We start from the raw sequence: 20785 nt of genomic DNA on the forward strand, positions 1-20785 counted from the left end.
GGACACAACTGAAGTGACTTAGCATGAACGCACACACGCACTAAATTCTGGGATTTATAAAAAGGACGAGTCATAAGTTGCTGAAACCACTGATGACAATACTCACTATCAAAGAAAGCCATGGTTCATCCTGAGAAAAGAACAAACAGCATGTTGTTCCTTCCTGGAGATTTACTATGGAGAGAAGAGTGGGCATTTAAAAAAAAAACAAACACTATTCCCCAATGGGTCCTTTTATACAGACCACAAAAGCAAAGATGGAATCGTGATATTGCTAAAATAAACAAAAGACTTTTATGAACAATTTTTAAAAAGTACACCATCAGAAGAGCACTTGAAATACTTTTAATATATTTGATGGAGGGGGAGGAAGATGAAAGACAGACAAGAGGAAAATGAACCAGGACAGAGAAAATTAAATTTAATCTTTATTTTCTTGTTAATACATTTCACATCATGGATCTCAAAGGATGGTGTGGTGAAGAACCACAAAGGAGCTGAACAAAATGCAGTTTCCTGGAAACCCAGAATCAGTGAAGCTGGAGTACTAGGACCAGTGAGGCTGGAGTACCAGGACCCAGGAATTCACATTTGACTGTGCCCCCAGAGATTTTGACACAGGCGATTCTGGGACTACACTGTGCGAAACATTGCTTTTAGACACATGAGGTGAAATATATTCTGGATTATTCAAGACAGCCTTTATCATAACCTTGCAAATAAGTATAATGTTATCCCACAGACCCTGACAAATAATTCAACTAGAGTTGGGAAATATTCAATTCTTACAGTCTGAAAGCAACATTAGCTGACATACCATTTTAACAAAGGCTCTATGCAGATACGTGTGTATGTATATGTGTGTTCACACACACATATACATATGTGTTTCTACGTAAACAGGTGACTAGGTATACTGTAATTAAATAAAGTACCTCATCTTTCTTTTCTACCTGCCTGACTTGAACTATTAGTCAAGGATAACAGGGATTAAAAAAAAAGATGACTATCATACTGTCTGCAATTTAATACTATACAGATGGGCAAGAGAGATGAGAAGCATTGAAGCAAAACATAATTTTTGGCACCTGAACTTGCCAAAAACCATCAGGGGCTTCCCAAGTGACTCAGTGGTAAAGAATCTGCCTGCCAATGCAGGAGACATGGGTTCGATCCCTGGGTCGGAAATAACCCCGGGAGAAGGAAATAGCAACCCACTCCCGTATTTTTGCCTGGGAAATCCCTTGGACAGAGGGGCCTGGTGGGCTACAGTCCATGAGGTTGCAAAAGAGATGGACACAGCTTAACAACTAAACAACAATAACATAAACCATCAGAGGATACCAAGTCTCTGCTTCCAAACGAGCACGGTTCTCACACTTGGAAAAGAACTCGTCTATTTATATGCATGGATTTAACTGGACTATCACTCTGACAGAGAAAGAGAATTTTAGTTGCTACCTGGAAAAGAAGGAAGAAAGCAAAAACGTGTTTTTCGAGAGAACTGGTCTCCACTCTCACCAAATAGCACATTATACTGAAAGCAGCATAAATGAGATGAGAATGAATTTCCTCATCAGTACTAGGGAATTCTCTAGTGCTGTTTAGGGCTCTGTTCTCACCAATATCAAGGAAATGAGTTACCTTTTATGTTCTCTTAAGGATCTTTTAAAACCCATAGCTAAAATATAGTCCCTTTTACCGTTTACCATTTGTAATTTCAATTAATTCAAATTGAAAATAGCCAGATTTACTGAAGTAGATAGAAATAAAACCTACGGAAGGCCCGGTGGTTACTCTGAAAAAGGTTAAGAATCCTGAGACATATAAACATAGGTGGAGAATATTTCATTAGGATGATCTAGGAAAAAGAAAACGCCCATGATAAAACAGGCTTTAAATGGTGAACTGTTACACGCAAACATTCCTCTAAAAATACAGGGCACACCCTCTGCAATGTTGCTTGGATTTGGAAATCAGACAGAACTGGATTGAAATCTCGGCTTGTCACTTAATTAGCTGTGTGACTATGGGCATGTCACACAACCATACCTGATCTCAGCGTCCTCACCTGTTAACTGGAAGAATAACAGTAACTATCTAATAGAGTTGTTGTGAAGATAAAATTAGATAACGTGCAGTTCTTAGCACATAATAAGCATTCAATAAATGTTAGCTTATTATTATTCTATTATAAGGGTCAGGCATGTAGGCATGACCCTTCACATCCACTGATTGACAGGGATAATTAAAAAAAAAAAAAAAAAATTTAAGAGCTTATGATGCTCCCGGTCAAGGGCCCAAACAAGTAATTCAAAGTGGCTCATGTATTATTAAAAGCCAGCTTCACAAACACCTCTCTTAATTACTGAGGTTCTTCCAGGGCAAGCCCTCCATGTAGGGCCACTTGGGCTGAGCGCTACACAATGCCTGGAGCTGCCATTCCTAAATCACAATTGGAAAATACCCCTTATATGGGTTGAACTGTGTGCCCCTCAAAGTTTTATGTTGAAGTCCCAACACCTCAAATGTGACCTCATTTGGAAACAGTATCACTGCAGATACCATTAGTTGTGATGAAGAGAGACGGGAGTAGAATGGGCCCCTTACACAAGAGGGGAAATGTGAACAGAGAAGCCAGGTACAGACTGCAATTACGTCACCACAAGCTAAGGAACCACCAGAAGACAGGAAGGGGGCCGGGAATAGATCTCTCCCTGGAGCTTTCGGAGAGAGCACAGCCCTGCTGACACCACGACTCCAGATTTCTAGCCTCCAGAACTGAGACAACACATTTCTCTGGTTCAAGCCACTCAGTCCATGGTACTGTGTTTCGGCAGCTCTCACAAAAGCATAAACTCTATGAAGTCGGGCAATGCAGCAGCCTTATCTAGAGTCCACCAACTGCCTCCCAGAGATTTTGATCCCCAAATCCCCAGCATGACAAATGGGCTAATATCTGTTTCAAAGGAACTTAAATGTCCATCACTTGCACAGGTAATCTATTCTGTATGCTTCAGGAACAAGAGTTCAGTGAAAAGGGAGACAACCTGTCAAAACGCTAAGCCACATAGACCATCCCCACAACGCTGGTGTCCCTGGAATTCAGGAATTCTGCATGGCAGAATGTTCAGCCTAACATCAGCCAAGACCAGTTGCTGTGGCCAAAAGGTATACTGCCTGCTTGGGAGCAGAGAGCTGTTCAGACACAAAGCTTCCACCTTTTCTGATTTGTCTAAGCAGTGCTTCTAAAACTTTTCTGGGTGTCAAAATTGAATGAGAATTTGATTAGAGTCAATGATTCTCTTCTGGGAAAACATACTTTAATGCAACATTTGCACACATGTTCAAGCGGCTACACAGGGCCAGCCTGGTGCACATGTACACAGTGCATTAGGCCTGGGCTTTGTTTCATGATCTGCTGCCAACATCTTCAAAATTTTACTTTTTAAACAAGGGGTCTCACATTTTCATTTTGTACTAGGTCCTGCAAATTGTGAATACTCAGAAGTGTCATAATAATGGACAGCTGTCCCTTTTGGGGGACAGTAAAGACTTGGGATTCTTATTAAACAGACTTTATTTGAGGGCCTCCTTCCTGAAAGGATACATGATCAGGAAGTCAACATTAATTAATAAACTGGTTGCATATCTGAAAAGCACACACTCAACCGAAACCAGAATCAGTCTGTCTCATCACTTAGTAGTAGTATTATTTTTAAAGGGCTAGAAAGCAAATAACTACAAATGAGTTATGGTTCCAAAGTATGTCATACTGAAAATTAAATTTCTCCAGAATCACCAGTACCATAAAAAAACTTAGTATCAGGAAATTCTCAAAAACTTCAGAGGAATAGGGGCTAGTAAGCAGGAGAATTTGCCCTGATTTGCCAACTTATCTTGATCAACACAGTCACCAGTATCTGGGTATCAAGACTTCCATTGTAGGTGGTCTCTAAAAACTGCAGTCAGTGAATAAACTGGCCTGAGTATCCATGCTCTTGTGTAGTTTCCTCCCACAAAAAACCTGGGCTGGCCTGAGACCTGCATTAACTCAGAAAAAGAGGCATGCTTTGGCAATTCTGGACCTAACTTCGGTGAGACTGTGAGCTTCCTTTCAATCCTGGAATGTTTACTCTGAATATCTTCTGAGCCACCATGTAAGAAATCCAGTTACCCTGCTAGAGAGACCACAGGGAAAGGCTTCCAGAGGCCTTGAAACCATAGGCCGGAAGACAAAAAATCCCAATTGTATCAGGGCCCAAGACAGATCTCCAGATTTCTCCAGCCCTGACCATCATGTGCCTACAACTATACAGTACCTCTATGAGAGACCCCAAGCAAGACCAGCAGAAAAATTGCCCAGGTAAGCCCAGTCAACACTTAGAAGTGTGAGAGATAATAAAACAGCCACAGTTTTAAACTATTACATTTGTATAGTCAAATCTGTGGTCTTTCCAGTAGTCACATATGGATGTGAGAGTTGGACCATAAAGAAGGCTGAGCACCAAAGAATTGATGTTTTTGAACTGTGGTGTTGGAGAAGACTCTTGAAAGCCCCTTTGACTGCAAGGAGATCAAACTACTCAATCTTAAAGGAAATCAACCCTGAATATTCACTGGAAGGACTGATGCTGAAGCTGAAGCTCCAATAGTTTGGCCACCTGAGGTGAGGAGCCAATTCACTGGAAAAGACTCTGATGCTGAAAAAGATTGAGAGGAGGAGGAGAAGGAGGTGGCAGAGGATGAGATGGTTGAGCATCACTGACTCAATGGACATGAGTTTGAGCAAACTCTGGGAGATAGTGGAGGACCGGAAAGCCTGGCATGCTACAGTCCATGGAGTCCCAAAGAGTCAGACACAACTAAGCAACTAACACGCAGGGTGATTTTGTTACACAGCAGTGGATAACTGAAATAAACTCTAGACATTCCTGACATAAGCTCTAAACATCCAACTGAGAAAAGAGAGGCTAGGAATTGGCAATAATGAAGTCAATCAAGCCCACAGGTGAATGCTAATTGTTTTTTGGTTTTTTTTTTTTAAGTTGTACTAGGTAACATTTAAAAATTGGGAGATCTCACATAAAAATCTAGACTTCTAGCTTCTGAGAAACCAGAATTATCAATCACAATGGACCTACATTCCCACATGGTCATAACCAGCAGAAGCAGAGTGGCAGTTACCCCCTCTGCAAAGCACTCACTGTCCTGTCCCAAGCAACACAGCTTCACCAGCCCACCTCCCCTCAGTCACAGTGCCTGGTCTCTTGTCAGCTCACCTTTTAACCTGATGTTTAGCAGAGAGACTGGTACACAATTAGTCCTCAATACCTACTTGCTGAGCAATTGCACAAGGCATCAAATGCTCTTATCATCCCCATATGACTGCCAAATCCTATTATTACTACTTCAGGTATCCCTTCCCATCCAATCCTATCACCACGGTCTTCATGTCCTCTTTTAGATCATTAACCTCCAAAGGACCTCCTAGTCTCCACGTTGTACCTTCAATCCATTCCAGTCCATCCCTCCTATGATCACCCATTTAAAACACAGATTCAGGCATATTGTGGACTCTTCTCAAAAGTCTTCAGTGGATTTCTGGCTGTGATATTGTACTGGATGGTACCACTGGGGAAAACTGGGCAAGTACTCAGGAGCTCTGGGTGTTATTTCTTAAAACCACACCATTTTAGGAATCTACCACGATCTCAAAACATTCAATTTTTAAAATCTATGGACATTTTAAATGCACAGATTCGCTGACCCACAAAATCTACTTCTATCAAAATCAAATTTGTATGAATTTTTCAAGTGTCTTTGGTTGCTCCCCATCACCTAGAAAGCAAAGTCCAAACTCAGCCAGACTTCCAAGTCTCTTCTCAATTTGTCCATCACTGAAAACAGTAAGTCTCTGAAATCTTCAAACACACGTTGCACGCCACGTCCATGTGCTCAGCCTGGGGCCATCCCCCACCATCCTGTAATCCCTCTGCATTCTCCTATTAAATACATGGGCTTCCAGTCCTCTCCTCCAAAAGGCCTTCTTAAAGTCTCCCAGCAGTCTCCCAGTTTCCTTATCCTACTCCCCACTAGATATTACTTGCATCTTCAGTGTACCCAGCCATCCTTGATGCAGGTGTTTTTTCTATACTTATGTGGTAGGGACCATAAAGCTATCTCTTGCTCTCATCCCAAATTTCATAGCATCTATCAGTTCGGAGAGGTTAAATTCTATTCTCAACATCACATGGCATACTGGTAGGCTTGAGAGGACTTTTTCCAAAATCTCTGCACCTTCTCCCCTACCTCAGGGAGAGAAAAGTTCTTTATTCTCAGAACCACTCTGAGCTAAAGCAGTCACTAGGAGAATTCTGCATATATTAGATGGGGAGACTCTCTTGAGTTAAATTGGAAGAGAATAGAGGACAAATATTTGCACCTTACAATACCCTGAATAACCTTACCTTCGAACAAACATTTCCTCTCTCTAGTTTTAAACACAGAATAATTATATCCTTCACAGATACAAAAGTCATAGTAAAGGGGATGACATTTTCTATCACACACTCCCTGCTTTTACATGCAATGCATATCAGGAAGTGAATGCCAAATGGAATTTTCCTCATTGGCTCTAATCCCAAAGGGGTCCACTGAGAGAGAGCTTAAGGAATAAGGAAGATATGGAATAAATCTGAGAACAAAAGTCTTCCACAGGTTGAGAATTTTAATCAGATAGGGAAAAGGTATGTTTATTATGTTTTAAAGACAATTCAGAGTTATACGTGTTTGAAGGTAACAAACAAAAATATAGTTAAAGCTGAAACACACTTCATAATGTACATGTTAATAGGAAACGGTGGGCTTCTCTGTGTGTATCTGTGTACATATTTGACTAGATATACTGTAGTTAAATAAAGCATCGCATCTTTCCTACCTGCCCAAAATAAACTGTTTAGTCAAAAATAACCAGGATTTTTAAAACGATGACTCTATCGTACTGTCTGCAATTTAATACTGTACAGATGGGCAAGAGAGACAAGAAGTATCCAAACAAAATATAATTTCTGCCACTTGAACTTGCCCATAAACCACCAGGGGCTTCCTAGGTAGCTGAGTGGTAAAGAATCCGCCTGCCAATTCAGGAGACCCTGGTTTGATCCCCGGGTTGGGAAGATCCCCTGGAGGAGGAAATGGCAACCCACTCCAGTATTCTTGCCTGGACAATCCTATAGACAGAGGAGCCTGGTGGGGTGCAGTCCATGGGGTCACAAGAGTAGGACACAACCGAGCACTCTGGCATTCACTCTGAATGCCCAGAGGAGGAGCAGCCACCTTGCAGTCACAAGATGAAAAGCAACAGAAGAAAAGCCAAGATCTGGTTCTGACATCACGGAACCACTAAAAGAATGGCAGGGGTCACAGAGCCCTGGGTTTCTTGTATGGGAGACAAATGGATCCCTGTCTATTTAGGCAACTGTTAGCTGGCTATTGCATTTCATGTATGAAAATGTAAACCTGTCTGAAATGCAGACTCTACCCCTAGAATCAGGCCTGTCTCGGCGCTCCTCAGGTGTCAGCCATTCTATCTCATACCCCATGTACAAAGAAGAATATCCACTCTCCCCAAACTCTTTCTCTTACAAGAGCTGCATCTCGGTAAACAGCACTAGTGTTCTACACACCTGCCCATGTGAGAAATCTAAAAGCCACCTTTTCTTCCTCACTCTCTCCACTTTAAGTCCAACTGATCACCCAGGGCTGCGCTTCTTCATCCCCAGCGTGTCTCGGCTCCAGCTCTCTCTCTACATCCGCCATGCTAGTCCAGGCCTGCATCATCTCCAACATGCACGGCTCCTCATTGGTCTTCTTTGCCACCACCTTCTGCAATCCATTCTCTATGGCCCTGCCACAGAGCCTTTCCAGAAACACAAACAGGATCCTTTGGCTCCTATTTAAAACTTTTCCAACCCTTCTCACTTGCCATTGAATAAAGACCACCCTCCTAATTATGGCTTAAAAGATCCTGCATTGACAGTGAACTCAAATTCACTTTCTCTCCAGGTTGCATCTTTCAAACCGACTCACACTCTCAGCAGATATCCGCACACATCTGGAGGAAGTTCTCCCAAATATTTCTAATTGAATAGCTTTACTCATTCTTCCAGAATCTAGGAATTCTATTAGCACCTCCATACTTTGACTCGAGAGTATCTACAACCTAGGCACAACCATTTGCATTTCTCCCACATCTGACTGCTCAATGCAAGTTCTCACCTTCCATTGAAACACCAGGCACTCCCAGGTCAAACATAAGACAACACCCTGCTTTTCTCAAATCCCATTTATAGTTCTGGATTACAAATGATGTTGTTGCTTCCCTACCTTTTTAGGTTTTATTTCTTTTTTAAAAAAGGAAGTTGAACTTAAATATTGCAAAACAACACAAAGGTGTAAATATGGATACTGTAGACACAGTGACCCAGATGACTAAAGTGGAAAATGTTACCAGCACTGGAATCAGTACTTAATGATTTCCAGTGACGTGTGTTATAATGTATGATTATCAGCCCTAAATGAGATTTAACAACAGAAATTCAAACAATGTCAAAACTTTATGAACACAATGCCAGTTAGGATATGAAATAGACACAGACTTGATTTAAACATGGTTTAAGAGATGGCTTTTTGTTTTTTTATTACGGAAATTTTAGTTCCTGACGTTTCCTGTGAGTCATTTTCCATGAATATAAAACTGTCCACCTAACATTGACCCTGACTAACTTTGACCTTTGGTGACCCAGAAAATTGTAAACACATGATTACGAGGCTTTTACTGAGTATTTTCAATTTGCTGAAATAGCTCCATTTATATAAATATATCAACAAGAGACCTCAACATCATTTTCCACATATTAATCATGTTGATTTCCATACAGGGTTTGTGGAATTCATTTTAGAATATACATTTTATATAAGACAGCGGTATATTTACCATAAAAAAATTTTAATGGAAAAAATCAAGTGAGTGATAACAATGATAACAAAAATCTTTGCTGTACCTCTTATTTACTGAGTATTTCCCATGGTCCTTTTTCTCCTTTGCCTTTCGCTTCTCTTCTTTTCATAGCTATTTGTAAGGCCTCCTCAGACAACCATTTTGCCTTTTTTTTTTTTTCCAGAAAAACATCTAATTCTGCTTTATTAACTATGCCAAAGCCTTTGACTATGTTCAGTTCAGTTGCTCAGTCATGTCCGACTCTTTGCAACCCCATGAACCACAGCACGCCAGGCCTCCTTGTCCATCACCAGCTCCCTGAGTCTACCCAAACCCATGTCCATTGAGTCGGTGATGCCATCCAACCATCTCATCCTCTGTCATCCCCTTCTCCTCCTGCCCTCAATCTTTCCCAGCATCAAGGTCTTTTCAAATGAGTCAGCTCTTTGCATCAGGTGGCCAAAGTATTGAAGTTTCAGCTTCAACATCAGTCCTTCCAATGAACACCCAGGACTGATCTCCTTTAGGATATACTGGTTGGATCTTCTTGCAGACCAAAAGACTCTCAAGAGTGACTATGTAGATCACAACAAACTGTGGAAAATTCTTAAAGAGATGGGATGTACGTCAAGACTGTATACTGTCACCCTGCTTATTTAACTTATATGCAGAGTACATCATGAGAAACGCTGGGCTGGAGGAAGCACAAGCTGGAATCAAGATTGCCGGGAGAAATATCGATAACCTCAGATATGCAGATGACACCACCCTTATGGCAGAAAGAGAAGAACTAGAGACTCTTGATAAAAGTGAAAGAGGAGGGTGAAAAAGTTGACTTAAAACTCAACATTCAGAAAACTAATATCATGGCATCTGGTCCCATCACTTCATGGCAAATAGATGGGGAAACAATGGAAACAGTGATAGACTATTTTTGAGGGGCTCCAAAATCACTGCAGATGGTGACTGCAGCCATGAAATTAAAAGACGATTACTCCTTGGAAGAAAAGTTATGACCAACCTAGACAACATATTAAAAAGCTGAGACGTTATCTTGCCAAAAAGGTCTAGTCAAAGCTACGGTTTTTCCAGTAGTCATGTATGGATGTGAGAATTGGACTATAAAGAAAGCTGAGCACTGAAGAATTGATACTTTTGAACTGTGGTGTTGGAAGAGACTCTTGAGAGTCCCTTGGACTGCAAGGAGATCCAACCAGTATATCCTAAAGGAGATCAGTCCTGGGTGTTCATTGGAAGGACTGATGTTGAAGCTGAAACTCCAAAACTTTGGCCACCTGATGTGAAGAACTGACCCATTTGAAAAGACCCCGATGCTGGGAAAGATTGAAGGCGGGAGGAGAAGGGGACAACAGAGGATGAGATAGTTGGAGGGCATCACCAACTCAATGGACATGAGTTTGAGTAAACTCCGGGAGTTGGTTATGGACAAGGGGGCCTGGCGTGCTGCAGTCCATGGGGTCACAAAGAGTCAGACACGACTGAGTGACTGAACTGAACTGAACTCCCATGGTCCAGGCCCTATGCTAAGTACTACGCATATACATTATCTCACTGATCTCTAACAAAACTTGGCACTGCAATTAGGATCATGCCCATATTACAAAAAAAAAGAGGAAACAGAGGCTCAGAGAAGTTAGTAATTTCTTCATAGTCGCATATCTGGTACATGATGGAACCTTACTTACAACCCCAGACCATCCGTCAGCAGAAGCCAGATTTCTTGATCACAAATGCAAACATCCACATAGCATTTATCATGTACCAGGAGCTGACAAACAGTTCATCTTCACAACAATCTGAAATAGCATGTATTATTATATTCTCATTCTTCGTATGAGGAAACTCCGGCATGGAAAGGTCAAGTTACTAGGTCAAAATGGTCCAGAGGATAAGCTGCAGAGATTCAGGATTCACACCCAGGCCAGGACCTCCAGGGTATAAACCTTTAAACCACCACCATGTCCGCTGTACTATCCCCCAAGTAATGACATCTCCAGGGCATTTACCATGTGCTGGGCATTGTGAAACTTTCCATACATGATCTCATGAAATCCTCAAATGATTCTGAAGTGAGTGGTATTTTTATCCCCACTTTTCAGATGGAGGTTCTGTGGCTCAGAGAAGTTAAGTCAGTTGTCCAGGGTCACGGAGCCAAGTGCCACACTGGAGGATACAAAGGGCAACGGCTGGGTTTCGCTCCCCACTTCCCCGGTTCCTTTCCTGAGGCATCAGTGGCTGGGAAATAGTATGCATCAGACTTTCCGCCTCTGTAAAACTATTCAGTTCGTATAGTCTAGGGTGTGACTATTCATAGATACCTTTGAGCTAATCTACTGGGAGCCTGTGCAACCACAGTGCATACTTCAGAACAATGCATGCTTTCTCTATAGATTAAACACACCAACCTAGCTTGGGAAAAGACCATCTTTTCGATATGAACACTAGGAATAATTTGGTTTTAAAAACAGAGAAAGTCTACTGTTGCTGCCTTTCTTTTTTGTACACAGTATGAAACTTTACTCCTCCTTCTACAGAAAGTACCTCTTGGTGTTCCAGTCCTAACCACTTAAAAGTTCCATCATTTAGACCCAAACAAATCTCTCCAAAAATACATTATGAATCTTATTAAGAAAAAGCAATTGTTTCATTACTCATTTTTAATACAAAATAAAGGAGCAGTATCTAAAAAAAAATTAAACCTCATTTCTGGAAACAGAATTAAGTAATAAAAAATGCAACTACAGCAAAATAAACTGATAAATCATGGCCTAACATGTCAGGCCCATACCAATTAAAGAAATCTGATTTGTGTGTGTCACTGGGTTTTTGGTTTCTACAGAGACAACTTTAATAAAATTCCACAAGGCCACAGAGTCATCTGGAAACAAAAATCATATCCTCAGCATCCCTCAATAATACACAAAGTCAATAACAGTTGTTACCCTTAGCCAGGATAGGCACAGACATTTAATATGAATAGACAAGAGAAAATGCAGAGTCTTCCTTTTAATCACTTTCATTTATGGACTCATTTAATCAACAAATATTTATACAATGTCTATTGATGGGCTAATCTCTGGGAACACAATGATGAACAAAACAGCCACACTCACTGACTTCACGGAGTGGGAAGACAAGACAGTGAAGACATGGATGAATATAGTATCATTATGTAAGTAAATGAGTATGTAAGTAACTAGTATGAAGGAAAAGATCAGGAAGCCATAAAAGCATAACACAGCAAGCTAATTCAGATGAGGGGGCAAGGAAGTGGCTCAGGAAGCAACCTTTAAATTGAGACTGAACAATGGAGCAGACAGTAGGCAAAAGAGTGCTCAGGAAGTGTTCAAGATGGCAGAAACAATGTGTGCAAAGACATAAGGTAGAAAAGATGAAGAGGAAGCAGTGCCGTGGGAGTCAAGACCTCCTGGCTCTAGTTCCAGATGAGCCACTAACCTGGCAAAGTTGTTTCACCCTTCCGGGGCTCAGTTGCTCCAACAGCGTTCACCGGCACAGTCAATAGCCTCCTAAGCACCACCATAGGGACAGCTTAGGTGCTAAAGAGATGGCCTCATTCTTCTCAGAGTACCGGCACTGGTATCTATGGTAACTCCCATTGGCAGAAGGGCCTCCAGCAACCTACTCCCCAAAACAAGGAGACTCAATGGAAGGACCACTCTGGCCAAGCAGTAGCCCTGCTACCTCCTGGGAAGCTGTGTCCAGAATCCTCAACCTGGAAACTTACAATATCCCTAGACTGCCCAAGAGAAGGTCAGTTAATAGAACACGAGGAATACATTGTGTCAGTGGGTAAAAATGCCTGGGGCTCCAACTGACTCTTGACAAAGAGTTCAAATGGGAGGCCTGAGATAAGCCAAGGCTGGGGCAATACTTGCCCACAAGGGAGACAGAGCAACTCACCAGCCGTGTGCCTCGCAGGGGCACCTGTCTGTGTGGGATGCGAAAACATCAAAAGAAGTGGAAGAGATATTCTGGTGGAAAGGAGGAGGTTAAGATGCCCAAAGGACATTCTCCAGTCATAAAAGACGGTTCCTACACTGCCTCCTAAAGAGGGTTATTTGCAAGACCTTGAAACTCTAAACAGTGTGATGCAAGTGTGGGGCAGAGCCAAGTTGCTTGGGGCTGTAGAAGAGAGGCTGCCGGCCTCTGGCACCTCCCACCTTACATAGCACAAAGTCTAACTGGATGGTGCAAACAAACTGAAAGAATACTAGTGTGAAAGTTCACCTGATCAGTCTGCTGAGGACTCCCATGGGCCTCAGGCTGACCATGACTTCCTGCCCTCTTTCATGAACACCGCCTTACATGGTACTTTCTTAACCAGACCTGTCTCCTCCTCAACTCAGTGAGTGCTGAAACTGTCTCTTGTTAATCACTCTACCTCAATCGAAAGCTCACTGTAACAGTGAAGTATTAATAAATCAGCTCTATGCTGTGTAACCAAAAACTAGTATTAAGGCTATATGATAAAGTGTTATGCTATGCTATGCTAAGTCGCTTCAGTCGTGTCCGATTCTGTGCGACCCCATAGACGGCAGCTCACCAGGCTCTGCCGTCCCTAGGATTCTCCAGGCAAGAATACTGGAGTGGGTTGCCATTTCTTTCTCCAGTGCATGAAAGGGAAAAGTGAAAGTGAAGTCACTCAGTCGTGTCCGACTCTTAGCGACCCCATGGACTGTAGCCTACCAGGCTCCTCCGTCCATGGGATTTTCCAGGCAAGAGTACTGGAGTGGGGTGCCATTGCCTTCTTCGGATAAAGTGTTATAACCTGTGTTAATCCAGGCTAAGAAGTCTGCAAGCCATCTTTAACATCAATAAATAAAACTACTGCACAGTTCGCAAGGTTTTCAGTGTGAGATGTTTATAGAAAAATTACCAACAATTGAATAAAGTCTAGCGTGAGACTTCATATGTCTGAGGTCCTGCTCTGCATATACACAGAAACGTAATCAGCCACAAATAGGAAATACTCAAACATATTAGGATGATGGGGAGGGGGAGAAAATCGATGAATGCAGAGAAGCTATATCAAACCACCCTGGAAGGTCATTTGCAATTATCTAATCCACCAGCTTTGTTTTCATTAGGAGGAAAAAAAAAATTTGAAGCTCAGAATGTTGAACAAACATGCCCCTACCTGGTGACAAAATCATGACTTAAACGATCTCTGAGTTCTTAGATCATTGTTTTCCCTCGCACACTGGGCTGCCATGCCACTTGAATTAAATCATATCATGTTACTCCTCTAGCTGGAAATCAGCAAAGGCTCTCCATTTTTCATGAGTAAGTGGCAAAGTGTGTACAAACGTCTACAGGGTCTTCCTCCATTTGGATCCCATTTCTTCTTGTGCCATTTCTACCACCTACCCCTTTGCTCAGCCGGTCTCAGCCAAGATGACAGTCATGCTGTCCTTGAATCAGGCACCCTCTTGCCCAGGGCCTATGTCCTAATCCTTCCCTCTGTCTGCTGAGCTTTCCCCCCAGATACTGGCATGATCCACTCTCTCATCTCCTTCAGATCTTTCCTCCAATGCCATTTCTCAATGAGGCCTTTCCTTGCCCACACAATGTTAAATTACAAGTCACCGCAAACCCACCCATGCCGTTTCTCCTCTATAGCATGCATTGTCATTTAACATTTGTCTTTTACTTACTTATGTATTTGTTTCTACAGCTCTCCCCTCCCTGACACATAAGCTCCTTGAATAGAAGGATTTTCAACAATTCGGCTCACTGGTCTGTTCTTCAAACCTAGATGAGTGCCTGGCACACAGTAAAAACTTCATAAACATATGGTGAATAACTGGTTATATGGATTGATGGATGGAGTTCAAAAGAGGCTCAAATTCAGAGAATTCAAGAGCTGTGAAATGCCTCACAGGGTCTGGCAACCCCTGGGAAACAGCCTGTGGCCTGGGTGTCATCTAGCATCACTATGTGCCCACTCCAGAACTGGCATCCGCTGATACTGTGGGTGAAGGACAGTAAACGAATGAAGTGACATGAAGACTTGTCAAAGCAAGTCCCTGTGAGGCTGCATGACTCCTGGTTAGAAAGGCAACTAACAAGCAAGGATTTTTATCAGCAACAAGACGTTCTTACATGGACAGATGCTGAAATCACCTCTGAATGGCTTCCCTGTACCCCTCAGCTTAAGTAAAAGGGGATGGTTTGCTCAGAATGGACATCCCAAAAAAGAGACCAGATTTCAAAAACTTTCTGATGTGAACCAACATTTGCCATGAAGCCTGAATGGCTGGCACAGCTGAACCTCCATGCATCATTCTAAATATAAAACATCAAGCTTCAATTATAACTTAATGACAGATATATAAAGGAAGATACTAAGAACAGCCAAAAACAAGGCAATAGGAATCAAGGTGAGATACTAAAACTGCATAGTATTTGGCCCACTCATCAAGAAAGGAACAACAATGACAACATTCAGACAGACCCAAGCGAACATAAGCAGTTTATGGTCTTTTATGTTTAAGAATCTAACAAAGGTTTGCATCCAGGCTGTATTTTACCCACTAGAACCTAAAATAGCAAAAACATCCACCAAGAACTACCTGTCTGAACTTGAAAGACACAAGCTAATCCTAATTCACAAACATGAAATCCCAGGGATCTCTAAACGCCTTGCTAATTTCTAGAGAGCCCAACAAATAGATAAACTGAAAACTAAAGTTTTCCATCTCCAGTCTCACTGGGCCCTCCTGTGTGCCAGACAAGCTACCCAATCCAATGCTCTTCATGATACGCCTTTTTATGATCTGTTTACCAATGTGAATCCCCTGTTAAGCTTTAATTAATTTCCTGGAGAATCAGGAGTGATCTCTATAATCACCAAATGTGGGAGAGCCATTTTTTAATAGCATTAATTTCACACAGAATCATTTCAGAGAAAGAAAAAAAAACAAAAACAAAATTGTGAGAAAAGAACTGTTGAAAAATATTCTAGCATTTACAGAAATGGTAACTCTTACTTTCCAGTTCCCCATATTTCCATAGTTAAATCTAAGATGGGGGCAGCTCTTCTTTTAAACCCACAAAGGCTGAAGCAGGTTCCTGTTTATTAGATGCCATCTGTAGAAACCTCCCCACTTGCTAATGGTGAACCATTTGTGACCATTCAAAACCATTAAGGCTATTAACTCTGACTATGGCCAAGTCTAGTAAACAAATGTCATCCCAACAGGAAATGAGTTAAGCTGGCCTTCAAAGTCACAGAAGCAAATATTCCCGCAAGTCAGAGTGCCTCACAAAAAGCTTTCTCATTGAATTCTTCTGCTGTTGGTTTTGCCCAATTGAAACCAGAGATATCACTGGAAATGTTCATGTCAGGAAAAACCCACATTTAACTGTAGTGACTTGCAGTGCATTTGAAGTGACTCACAAGAGTCGCTAAGCGCTGCCCGGGTCTCTCAGGCCACCTCACTCATAGCAACAGCAGGTGCACAAAAAAATATTTAGGAAACCTGCATGGAATGTGTCCAGCTCCTCCTACATGAAGTCAAGTTCCTGATCTGGAAATTCTAGACCATAAACAGTCTCACAAAAGAGAAGAGGTCACAGCCAGTGGCGGTGCTATGCATGTTTTTGTCAGGTCTAAATAACACATTCTTTTCAAAATGCGGCTGCCTTCATGCTAAGACTACACCTACAACACTTCATTTCCCAAATGAAATCATTCTCATCTTTGAAAAGTTCTCTCCAGGATGACCCTCCAAGAAGCTCTTCTTAATACAGTAGGATCCATTCCTACTCCATTTGCTTTTCAGATTTAATCACTGCTTACATTCAACCATCTGAGATCAGGCTTTACTAGCCCAGACCCTGGCTTTATTTATTGTGTTTTGTGTCATAATGGTTACTGCTCCACTTAACACTAAGGATCTGGGGGACCAGAACTTTTCAATTCCTCTCTACCCCTGTGCAGTTGCTTTACATCCAAGAGATACTATAAATAAATGATGGTTGAATGGAAAGTATCTTAGTCTTGGATTTAATTTTCTCAACATCTCCAACTAGTCTAATAGCTTAAGAACCAAACCTACTTAAAAATTAACTTCGGTTTTAAGTATAATGAAATCACTCTAAGTTATTAACCTAACCAACTCCATGTGTTTATTTTCCTATTTTGCAAAAGCAGGGAAGCCACTGAGTACAATCATCCCTAGACAGGCAACTCTGAGCCTAATGAGGTAATTTCCTTCAATGATGAAGTCTTCAGGATTCTCTGGAATTCACACCTCCCCATTAACGTGTCATGATTAAGACCCAGTTCCCTCTGGGGAGAAATGACACAAGAGCACTTCAGAATTTTCAAGCAACTAACTTCTCACTACATACTACTCAGGAGTCATCATAATCTCAATGTGATGGCCCCACTACTCTTCAAGAATTAAGAGGAGACAGTTTACTACAGACAGGAAATGTCCCATCAAATTTGCATAACTAGTTCTGAACTCATCTTCCAAGTGAGTAAATTCATCGTGTTTGCATAAGCATTCATATACTTTTCAGTGAGTTAAAAAAAAAAGATGAGAGCATAAAAGGGGTATTACCCCAAAACTAGGGTACAAGATCTCACAAATAAAAATATAGAATGCTCCATTAAATGTAAATTTAGTGATCAAAGAATAATTTTTTAGTATAAGCATCCCATGAAGTATTGGGGGAATGTTTATACTAAAAATTATTCTTTGTGCAAAATTCAAATTTACCTGGACATCTAGTATTTTATCTGGCAATCCTACTTCAAACTCAGAAACTGTATTTTTTTTTTAATTAAAAAAAAAAAAAGAGAGAAAGAAAGAAGAAATCACAGAGCAATGAATGTGTTTGGTGATGGCTTAATTTTCAGAAAGAATAGCATTACAGTACATTTTAGAACGCTTGAGATAATGATGCAGGAAAAATAGCAAGTAAGTTATACTGAGTACTATGTGCTGGGTACTATGCCAAATCCTTATCTCATTTAATTCTTACTCCATCCTCCAGAGGTAGTAACTATTACTATTATTACTATTAATGAAAGCAAGATACAAGGTAAACAAGTTGCCCAGTGTCACAGACTAGAAGACACAGAGTCAAATGCAGACAGGTTTAATGAAAGGTCTTACCTGCTTAACAGCTGCCACATTTTACAGGTGAAGAAACCAAGAATCTTAGCATTTTTCCCAAACTCACAAAGCTGCTCATCAGTGCGGCTGGGATTTGAACCTCGGAGAGTCTGTATCCAGAGTCTTAGTTCTAACAAAACACAACCTCTCCAAGTCATGCAAAATAGAGAAAGTCCCTTTGCCACTTAAAACCAGTTGCAATTACCACTGTCATGTCAGAATGCTTCATCTTCAAAGAACAGTGAGTGCTTAAACCTAGAATGGCCTCCTCGGAATTCTTATCAGACCCATCCAGCTGAATTTTGACTCCTTATAATCTAAATGTTATCCTGAGTTAGATGGAGAATGTGGAGAAGAGTTCTAATTGGAGAAGAATTTGTTGTTACTGTCGTTTCTGTACCAAAACATTTCTTTTAAAGAAGCCACTTATCTGATGTCAACTAGTCTTGCTGCCTAGAGGCAAATTCTTCCTCCTGTACATGAATCCCAAACACAGGCTATAACCTGGAACACAGACATGAAGCAGCCACCAGAGCCAGCTTCAAGATCCAATTATGTGTGGAAAGATCACAAGAGAGAAGACTTTTCTGCTTGGATCTGGAACTAAACAAACAGGATTACTGCATGTAAAACATCAGAGTTCAGAAAATATCAGAACGTATCCAGAACTTTACCTGTAGCAGACTTACTATGGGAACTCTCATATTTCTTATTTGAAGTGTTTGTCTACCTCTGGAATGAAGACAGATGTCTTTAATCAGAGAAAGAGAGAGGGAGTGTGTGAGTGTGTGTGTGTATGTGTAAGCATGTGCAATACTAGGTATATATAATACAACACTTATCTAACTTTACCCTCAAAAGCTCCTATAGGGAGCAGAAAACATGTTGGTCAGAATATGAGTTGGCTGCAGGAAAAGGAGGGGATGGAAAGAACTGACACACAGAATTTTTCTCATTTAACTTATAAATACATAATAATCTATAACCATCTGAATACCAGACTGTGTCTTCTGTGAGAATATAGACTTTTTGAGGGCAGATACCATGTCTACTTTATCCGCTACTGTGTTTCCCAGGTGTACGGTACAAAACAGGCACGCAGTGATGTGGTGCATAAATGAATGACGGAGCAATCACTGTTGCCACCAGTAAACAGCGTATACACAAATCTTACTTTTGCCCTCATTGCCCTTAAAAATCTGTGACCAAGGTATGTATCCTCTCACAATCACGACCTCCCTTCAGAGCTAAATGGTGTGTGTGCATCATCATTTCTCACAAAGGCTATTAAGCTGGAACCATCCTAACTGGCCTCCGTGACACCAGACCTTGGCCATCCTCCAGCCTATTCTTCATCTGGCAGCCACAGTGCTCTCCGTCTGCTTACATCCAGCCAGGCTCCCTCGTGCTACAGCCACACTCAAAAGTCTACGACGTCCTAAAGGCAAAACACTGGGTAGTATTTCCAAGCGTCTGTCTAGAAGGCTCTCCTCTCATTTGCTCGGCTGTCGTCTTTCGATAACGAACTCAAACTTCCTTTCTTCTACGAGATTTCACTCTTCCCTTCTCCCCTCAGAGGAACTGACCCCTCTGTCTTTTGTCCCTAAAGCTATAATTACAGACCTAACATTACATTCACCTTGGTGAGTTACACGAAGGCAAAGCCCATGTCTCATGGACTGGCCATTTTAACCCTACCACAGTGCCTGGAAGGCAGTCGGTACTGAACAAACCCTTCCTCAATGGATAAATGGGTTGTGGAAAACAAAAGTGGAAAATTCTGTTAAGCTAATCATTTCTTGATCTCTTACTCCACTGGAGGAATATTGTCCAGACTCATTCATTAAGTTCTATATTTATCTGCTAAATCTACCAGAACAATTACTGAAAGGAGGGACAATGGTGTGCACTACTGTTATTTTCATTGTTTAAGTGAACACCTGCTGACTAAGAAACTTCACAGAATGTTGCCTACTGGTACTTGGGATTGAGGTATCAAAAACAAAAGAACCCCAAATCAAGGAACCAGAGTAAGGGATCTCAGACAGAAGAGACTTCTCAGAGAGCAAATAAGTTTTGCCTCTAGTGCCCACGGTGAGACATGGAAGCCTAGAGCAATGAATTCAGAAGGGCCCAAGGCTCCTAGGTTCATGGAACAAAGAGAGGTGACTATAAGCAACACCTACTGAGGTGCAGTTGGGGGAAGGAATCAACAGAGCACCACACAGCCACCACTGTCCAGTCCTTCTCCTTCATTAAACATAAGAGGAGACTGTGTGTGTGTGTGTGTGTGTGTGCGTAGTCAGTCACTCTGTTGTGTCTGATTCTTTGCAACCCCCATGGACTGCAGCCCACCAGGCTCCTCTGTCCATGGGATTTCCCAGGCAAGAATACTGGAGTGGGATTCCATTTCCTACTCCAGAGGATCTTCTTGACTCAGGGATCAAATCCACGTCTCTTACGTCTCCTGCACTGGCAGGCAGAATCTTTGCCACTGCGCCTCATGATTGGTTAGCTGAGGGTCACACGATTACTGAACGGCATAGCTGGCCCTGGAGCCAGGCCTCCCAGTACATACAGTCAGTCAACATTTATTGAGTGACTGTTAGGTTCT

At 41.6% G+C, this 20785-nt stretch overlaps 1 protein-coding gene and 1 long non-coding RNA gene across 11 annotated transcripts in view; one reads left to right on the forward strand and one right to left on the reverse strand.

Annotated features, from left to right (window-relative positions):
* Positions 1–20785, reverse strand: part of MITF (melanocyte inducing transcription factor) — a 222101-nt gene that overhangs the window by 175502 nt on the left and 25814 nt on the right. The window contains exon 1 of one of the 10 annotated variants that reach the window (XM_081528414.1): positions 12479–13652. The exons of the other annotated variants lie outside the window; for them this stretch is intronic. The gene's annotated coding sequence lies outside the window, so the exon portion shown is untranslated. Of the gene's footprint in view, positions 1–12478; positions 13653–20785 lie in introns of those variants that run through there. 10 annotated transcript variants of the gene reach the window in all.
* On the forward strand, positions 5023–15541 carry LOC145520919 (uncharacterized). The gene is made up of 2 exons (XR_014064905.1): positions 5023–9424; positions 15466–15541. It is a non-coding gene; the product is annotated as an uncharacterized LOC145520919 (long non-coding RNA).

Source organism: Giraffa tippelskirchi, chromosome 9, assembly GCF_054371585.1.
Source record: "Giraffa tippelskirchi isolate mGirTip1 chromosome 9, T2T-mGirTip1v1.2.pri, whole genome shotgun sequence".
Lineage (NCBI taxonomy): Eukaryota > Metazoa > Chordata > Mammalia > Artiodactyla > Giraffidae > Giraffa > Giraffa tippelskirchi.